Raw genomic sequence first — 8253 nt, 5'->3', positions numbered from 1 at the left:
AGAGTACAGTAAACATTAATACAGGCCGTTTGTCCATTTTAGCTAGTAGAGAGTGACATTTTGTCTTAGCGTGGCTGAGGTCTGAAACAGTGCTATATTGGGGAGCAGCTATAAAGAACAAGCTCAGAGCTTTGCTGTCTCCTGTCTTATCACCCATTAAACTGAAAGCTTTGAAAATACGAGAGAAATTTCATGAATGCTGCAATAGATAAATAGTTAAGGAATGAATATAACTTCCTATGTATTCACTCTAACTTCAGATTCCTAAATGTCATCTTGGAAATGGTCTCTGTATAATACTCCATAACATGCAGGCAGTCTCACTTACTTGAGCACTTTTATTTCTTAAGTTGCATTATGGGATTCATCCACGAGGGGGAAACTGTACCTTTCTTAAAAGGTACCACACTTCCCAGTTTTGATTATAATCTACTGGGAGGGTTGATATGGAAGGTAACCAAAAGCACAGTGCAGGGAGACGGGGGGGGAACACGTGTATATATAACTATCTTAATGGTATTTTGTTGCAAATAGTAGAAAGCATGGATATAAAACTGCAGCAGAGGAAACTGTACATCATTAAATAGGCGTTTACACAGCGAGGGTCTTATGAAACATTCTCTCCTGCTTTTTATATAACATTCCCTATTTAGAATTCCTTTATAAATAAATACACAGTATGTGTTTGCACTAGAGCTCCTCAGCAAAAGACAAGAGCTGGTGCAGTAGAGACATTTCAGATCAAGCTTCTCTTTAAAAAAAAAACAACAAAAAACCTACAAAAAAACCTTTTATGGCAGCTTTATATGATTAAACCAATAGAAGTACTACTTTAAACCTGGAACTGAAACTAACTGTTGCAGCAATAACAAAAGTTTGAGGAAGTTTTGGGTTGGTTGTTTTTGGTTGTTGTTTTCTTTTTAATTCAAATTTTAGGTGTTGAATTTAGATTAAGAATTTTTTACAAACTGAGGTATTCCCCAGGTCAGTACGAACCAATTAAAATGTCTTGTAAATGTAGCAGCAGCAAAAAACAACGGCTGATAATTGGCACCAAAACGATGTAGCCCTAGTCAGTGATGTGGTGGTGAATAATGGAACACTAGGAAGGAGAACAGAGAACCTGCTGCTGGATCTTGTTTATGCTTATTGTAACCATCTCCTGTTTGAAGTTTTTAGGAGACACACAAGGAATGCTGTTCAAGAAAGCTTCGTTTTGAGTGTACTATGCAAATTAAATGCTTAGATGCAGTGGTAGATGAAGAAAATCCTTTCTTTTAGCTGAAGTCCTTCCTTGTATTGCTTCATCCACTGAAAACCAAAAAAAAATCCCAACCCACCACCCATAAGTACCACCATGTCTTAGTGTTGTGTGAGAATAGTGCATGGTACAGTTGTATACCAGGGTACTCAACGTTGACTACTCTTTACAGAGCATTTTGGCTTCACTGCTACTTGGGTAGTGAGGCCACTTAAGATATGTGAGCAAGAGACAAGTCAGAATTGACTTGGAATCATCCCCCAGTGCTTAAGCACAATAGTGTACACCATTCACCTGGGTTTAGAACATAATTTTGATTGAGCAGGTAAGCACAGTAATCTGATACTACCACTTTAGGCTTAAGCTCCTACCAGAGTGTAGTAAATGCCATGTATGTGAAATCTCTCATCTTAGGAACATGAACAATAGTGATGTTTCAGCTGGAACATGCGGGAAAGAGGACAGATGCTGTGGTTGTTGAATGGATGGTTGCAGTTGCCCAGGATGTGGTTTGTGCGGTAGAATGAGGATTGATCCATATCCTGCCTTCTCCAGCAGGTGTCACTGGCCGACCTTAGCATGTGCAGAGGGTCAAACGCAGTCCATTAATCCTCCCATCGAAGTGTTTGTGAATACCTCTCGTTATTATCAGCTTTCTCATCTGTATTTTATCTGCTCAGAGCTTCCTGCAGACCCTCGGATTCGAGGAGGTAGAATGCCAGTTAACAGGAGCAGCTGCAGCAAAGCTAGGATATAGTTTTGTGGATCAAGCTTTGCCAAGAATCCAGTTCATTCTGAGATCTCTGAAGTGGTGAGGACTCTTTCAGTGTGGTGTATACACCTCTGGGGAGGTGTTGAGAGAAAATGAGCTGTGGTGGTGTAGACAGAAGGGAAGGAAGAAGGAACAGGGCTCATCTGGGGACAAGGAAACCTTTTGTTGTGTGGGTTGAATATAACACTGAAACACCTGAATTCCACAGGTAGTAAGGGTCTGTTCCCGATCTTAAAAAATACTCAGTGATTTATGGGCTCTGAAGTTACAACATCTAGAAAGTAAACGTGGCTGTTTTAAACTGTTGTGACTTTCGGGCACTTAGCAGGCAAACTGGGAAAGCTTTTTGAGCTGGCTGCTGTACGGACTTGTTTAAGTAGAACGGATTTGTTAGTGGTTTTTTTTTATTGTATTGCTATTATTGGCTGCCCTCCTATCTAAGATTTGAAGAAGTGAGTGCATGCAATGGAAGTACAAGAGGCCCCAGTAATAGTTCTCCATGTTTGTTATGAAATAGACACAGGTTTCCTTTTTATGACTTTTTTTAAAACTGTCTTAGGAACAGTTGTATTGGTACTTTTTTAAGTTTAGGTCAATGTTGTCTTCCAGAATAAGTTTTAAGGCATCACTCACTCCTGCATTGAACTATTGCATCAACACAAAGAGTGGAGATTCCATTCTGAGCCAGTTCAATTGTGAAAATTCATACTTTTTTATTTTTTATGCAATTCAATGAGTAGATGAGCTCAGATTTAAATTCTTAAAAGCACGTTTATTGTAACAAGAATTGTTATGTATTAATACTTCCGTTTTCAATAAAGATTGACTTGTGTTGCTTATTGTGGTTTTTTTCCTCCTGCCTTTGGTGACATCCTTTTGGATAAGATTCTGTTGCTGGATAACAGTCTGGTATGTTTAAACTCCGTAAGGTAATGCAATCTGGTGAGTGACTGAAGCAAAGCAAAACATTTAAATTGCTTAAGTGACCTTTCTCAGTAAGGTTTCTTAATGGCTAACAAAACACAGTAATAAAAGGCTTCACAGTGAAGGATAAGCTGCCCTAAGTTGCCCTGCTTGAGGGTATGGTAAAGGTGGTACAACCCTGCCTCATTCGCTTTTGAGGGATTTCCTGGGGTTCAAGGTTTTTATTACTTTATAGCTTAAAACAATGTAACATGTAAAGTTTCACAGTGCTTTAGCATGTATTTGATAGCAGATCAGTGCTGTTTCAGAGGTGACAGTCCCTGAGCAGAAAGCTGTTGTAGATCAGTGTCTTGAGTGTTCTCTAGAAGAAAAATAATTGAGTAGGTGTGAACTGTGTGAAATAATCCTATTTCTTTCGATGTGTGTGGCTGTAGGTGACACTAACATTAGACTGGAAGTAGGTATATTTGGGGGGGACGGGGCAGTACTGCTTGAACTAACTGGCTATTTCATCTATTGTAGGTCTCCAAAAGTAACAGTAACTTACCTGCTAACATGCCTGTGAAAAGCAACACATGTGGAAGAGGAAGGTCCAGCATCAGTAACTGCATGGATCTGCAGAAATAGTGCTTGGTTTTTGAGTTTATTGCTGCAGGTCTCTTTCATTGTTCAGTCAAGTAGCTGAGCTTCTAAAACAGCAAAGCACCAGGAATCCCACTGACAGATTTTGGTTTACTGCACTTCAAGTGAATTGCTGGTCAGGTATCCTGGGCTCACTTTTATTTTCCAGGGAGATAGGTTTGGGTTGTGGTTTAGTTTGGTTGGGTTTTTGGGTGTGTTGGTTGGGGATTTTTTTGCACATCACAGGAGCTGATGGAAATTCAGAATCCTGAACCAGTGGGTTGCTGAAATCTGGGAGGACACAAAGGAGTAAAACCATTCTCTACGATGGTGGTGATCATTCTTTGTTTAGAGGCATTCTGGTGCAGCTGTTCTTGTGGTTGTCTGTTGTGAAGACATACTTTGCACTGTATCTGCCACTTGTAGGAACATGGTACTGAACAACTTTTAGGTTCTGTATATGGGGTTTCTTTCTAGTTTGTGTTAAATGTATCCATGGAACTATCAAAATGGTGGGTCATTTATGTTTGTGGGGTTCCCCCCCCCCTTCCCAGATTCATTCTGCAGTGACATTGTGATGCATATTGCTCTCCCACTTACTTGCTCATGAGTGGGAGGTGCTGTGAATTGTGCAGATAAGAATTCCCCTCATTTTAGAGGCAGCTTTGAACACTTGATAACAGCCAGAGCCCCTTCCCAAAACATAACCATTCAGTTGGCTGTTGCCAGAAGTAAGACAAGAAATTTTGAGTCTCAAGTTTTTCTGTAACTGATTATGGACAAGAAGTTTTGTTTTCTTATGTCTTGCTTTGATTCTGAACTCCATGGCTCACTGTAGATGAAGTCAAGCAATAGAAATAGCTTTGTTGGTGAGCTCCCCTGGAGTCGGGAGCAGTGTACTGATTATTATTTAGCTGGGAATTCTCCTTTGCAGGAAATAACCAGTGATAGTGCTGGGGTTCAGGGTGGTGCTGCATTGCATGAATAAAATGTCTGACTTAGGTGTGGGAGGCTAAATGCTCTCATGTATTTTATTTCAGACTCCATCAGGCTATTGGCTACTCAGAATAGAATGGACTACTCTAACACAATACAAATTAAAACCTGCTGTAGAGCAGTTAAGAGCACTTTGGTAGCTATGGGAAGTTGTATTGTCTGCACTGGAGAGAATGGCAGACCTACAGGGAAGGATGTTGGACCTCATGGGTATGAGTAATTCTGGCTGGAGCTGGGGGCAGAGTTTTTCTTGAGGATGGTGTGATTTAGATAGCAGGTGTATTGTTTCAGGTTGCTGAAGGTTAAAGAAAAAAGACGACAATTACCAAGCCCAGGTAAGGTGTACAGACAGGCTGCTACATCTGAGAAAAGGGAGAACAGGTATGGAAAGGTAAAGCTCTGTGAAGCAGAGTGCTGTTATATAGCTTCAGTTGTAGCAGCTGAAAAGATTAATTTTGAATACTCATATAGTTAATGTTTTATGGGAGGATTACAGAATTAGACAAAAGTAAAGTTGACAGCTTGTTTATTTCCTATGTCACAAATGTCTGTGTAAACAGTTACACGCAAAGGTACACAAGTCTGGGTTAAGTATCATGGGTGTTTCATTTGCACAGCCTGTAAAACAGGGAACTGCTTTGGTAGCAAAGTTGTGCAGAAGAAAAGCTCACTGCATGCAGAGACAAGTGGCATGGTTGCAGGGGGAAAAATGACAGGAGTGTTACGCGAAAAGAACAACGCAGCCTGTATTTTACCTAAAACCAGCAGCACTGCCGAAGCTGTGGCATTTTAGTAATGGAGCTTGTTGTTAAGGAAACATTTGGGTGGTGTGGTGAGAAATGAAGTGTGGTGTGAGGTGTTAATCCCAAGGCAGGCAAGCTGTGACTGCTGTGGCCGGGCAGGAGCAAGTGCCCTCGGCTTCTCAGGAGTCTGGAGCTGTGCGCACAGCTCTGAATATAAAGGCAGATGAAATTCAGGTTGCTGGTGTTCTTGAGCATGCAATAGGCCATCCTCCCATATCCACCCTGATCTGTGTAGCACTCAACAGAAAAATGCAGGGGTGTGTTCTGGCTTGTGTACCTTCAGTGGGTTAAAATCATCTAAGCACACTTCATTTCAGTTTTATTTCTGTCCATTGCCAGAGCTGTTATTCTTTAATCCATTACTTACCCAAAGACCTGATCCTACAGCTTTGCTTAGGCTGGGAGCTCTGGGGCAAGGACTTTCTACTGGTGGGCTGGTACAGGATACCATAGACCTCACGACTGTACCAATGTGGTACTGCTGCTTGTTGGTAGCAGTGCCAAGTCCTGCTAACTTGGGTAGAAAACTTGAGTAGCAGCAGGTACAGTTGCGGATGAGTGAAGTGTGAACTGCTCCATTCTTAAAGCTTTAGAAATCACTGTGCTATCATAGTCACTGTCCAAACAGGTAATGCAGTGTCATAACCCCATTAGCAGTTACACAGTGAAACCTGACATGAGAACTGAAAACAGTTGAATTATTAACAACAGTAAAACAAGAAGTAAGCACCTGTTGGGACCTGTACAACCTTAACGATGCTGACAACGTTCTTAAGCAGTCTATACAGCAAGTGGTACAATACTTCAAAAGACTGATATGTAAAAATCAGTAGCAAGATTGGTATATTTAATTCTGGTGTTACATGAAGATATGCTTGCACTACAGTAAATCTGGAGGAGCACAGCTGAAATTTTGACCTATATTGTAAAAAATGAAAGGCCTTTTTATGAAGAAAAGGTAGTTACTGTCATTGTGGCATCCCAAGAAATGTAGCCTTTTCAGTCTGAAGCTGAGATTAGATTATCTTGAATGTCTGTTACTTGTAGATGCCTCGGTTCTCAGGCATCTGAGGGATGGCAGGGGGCCTGGCTTTCTCATGTTTCCAGGAAGCTCTTTGGACACTAAGGTGCAGGTGGGCTGTGCATCCTGGGCTTCTGGAGGGCAGATGGAGCAGTGTCCTGGACAGCTGGAATTGCCTGCAGTGTACAGCAGCAGCAAGGTGATGGATGGCACTGGACAGAACCAGGGCATCTCCCCACCCTGCAGCCTACAGTTCAGGTAATAAGTAGAAGAGATCCTAAAGGCTGCTTTGTGGGAACTTTGAGCTCCATGGGAACTGATTTGATATTTTGATTTAGTACAAAGACAGTTTGTACTGCTTTGATGTTACCAGAACTTGAAGCACAGGCATTCCAGTGTTTACACCCACCTTTTCTGACTCAGTTATTCCCAACTCATAGTAGTTTGAAATAAAGGTATTTCTTCTTGTCAGAGCAGAAACAGGATTACTTAGCAGCCACTGGTTCTCTTCATTCTACTGGCAGCTTCAGCAAATAATTCTGATTGGTTCATATGCTTTACGTAAGCATGTCTTATTTGTCCAGATAGAATATAGGCAGATTTTACTTACGGCTGTTTTTCACAATAAGCTTCCTAAATGGAGAGCTACAGAAGGAGGGGAACAGAAAGAACTGAAACACCTAATAAAGAAAAGCACCAATCCACCCCTGGAACAGGTGGTGTCCTGTTTTGTAACTTGGTGTGGAAGTGTGTTTCTGATTAGCTAGGTAGCTTCTAGCCTGAGATCCAGAATGATTGCTGCAGTTGAGACTCGTGTCAGGAGCTGCAGTTTGGCATGAAAACTTGCATTTGTGGCCATGTGGAAGTTTCATCTGGGTTAGCAGAGTCTCACATCTCCTCTTACACGTTTGAAGCGGACTCTTCATGGCAATCTGGTAAACTTGTGTTCCTGTTAAGCTCAGAGAAATTGACAGCAGCTGTACTTGACCTGTTGTTTGTATGCCACAACCCCTTTTTTAAGAGTTTAGCTGATGACCTTGGGAATCTACACAATGTGTACATAGATGCTTGCTTTCCTACACATAGGTTCTCCCTGATACTTCTCATTGACAGTACAGTGTGAATAACTCCACACAAAATCCAGATGCCAGGGTGAAGGAAGTTCAGTGTTGGGTCTTGTCTGTTACTGTTGTCTAAAGCAAGTACATTTTACCATTTAATCAGTAATTTAGGACATGACTAGTCATTTAAAACCAATGCAGGTTACACATGATCTGATACACAGTTTCCTCAGGAAATGAGAGGTTCTGTGGTTACAGAATCAGGAAGTAGTGGTGGGTAGAAAATACAGGATGAAACTCTTCAGCTTTACAAAGTGGTCCGTTAACGTGCTGGTGCATGGTAGTGAGCAAAGTGGGTTTGATCCTTACCGGTTTTGTCAGTGTCACTGCTGTCACTCCACCTGCTGTGTTACATGCTTTGTGCGGCTTTCAGTGTGATCAGCTTTTATACCCGATTTCAGTCTTGCATAGGGGATCAGATCCTAGCTTCAGCTGTTCTTGCAAGACTAGAATTGTAACTGAAGACCCTTCTTGGGAAGGGAAGTACTGACTGATTGATAGTCAAGTAGAGAATGTATTTCTCTCTGCCAGAAATAAATAACTTTTCATTAACTGGTGTAGTGTTTGGCCAGAAAAGTCTGGTTTGGCACTTAGATTTTTATAAGAAGCTTCTCTCTAAATCATTTGTATGCGATGATCGGCTATGGAGTAAGTTCTGGAAGAGGTGGTAAGTAATCTGATAATGTAAACAATGTGATGGATGTGTATTTACTGTTCAGAGGATTGATACACAG

At 41.3% G+C, this 8253-nt stretch overlaps 1 protein-coding gene across 1 annotated transcript in view; it reads right to left on the bottom strand.

The window, feature by feature from the left end:
- PLEKHB2 (pleckstrin homology domain containing B2) overlaps positions 1-8253 on the bottom strand; it is a 469993-nt gene that overhangs the window by 51188 nt on the left and 410552 nt on the right. The gene's annotated exons all lie outside the window — the stretch shown is intronic.

The sequence above is a fragment of the Pezoporus occidentalis genome, unplaced genomic scaffold, assembly GCF_034315485.1.
Source record: "Pezoporus occidentalis ecotype Australia unplaced genomic scaffold, CSIRO_AGI_Poc_V1 ctg233, whole genome shotgun sequence".
Lineage (NCBI taxonomy): Eukaryota > Metazoa > Chordata > Aves > Psittaciformes > Psittacidae > Pezoporus > Pezoporus occidentalis.
The sequence above is the reverse complement of the archived record's forward strand: the minus strand, read 5'-3'. Positions and strand labels throughout refer to the sequence as shown.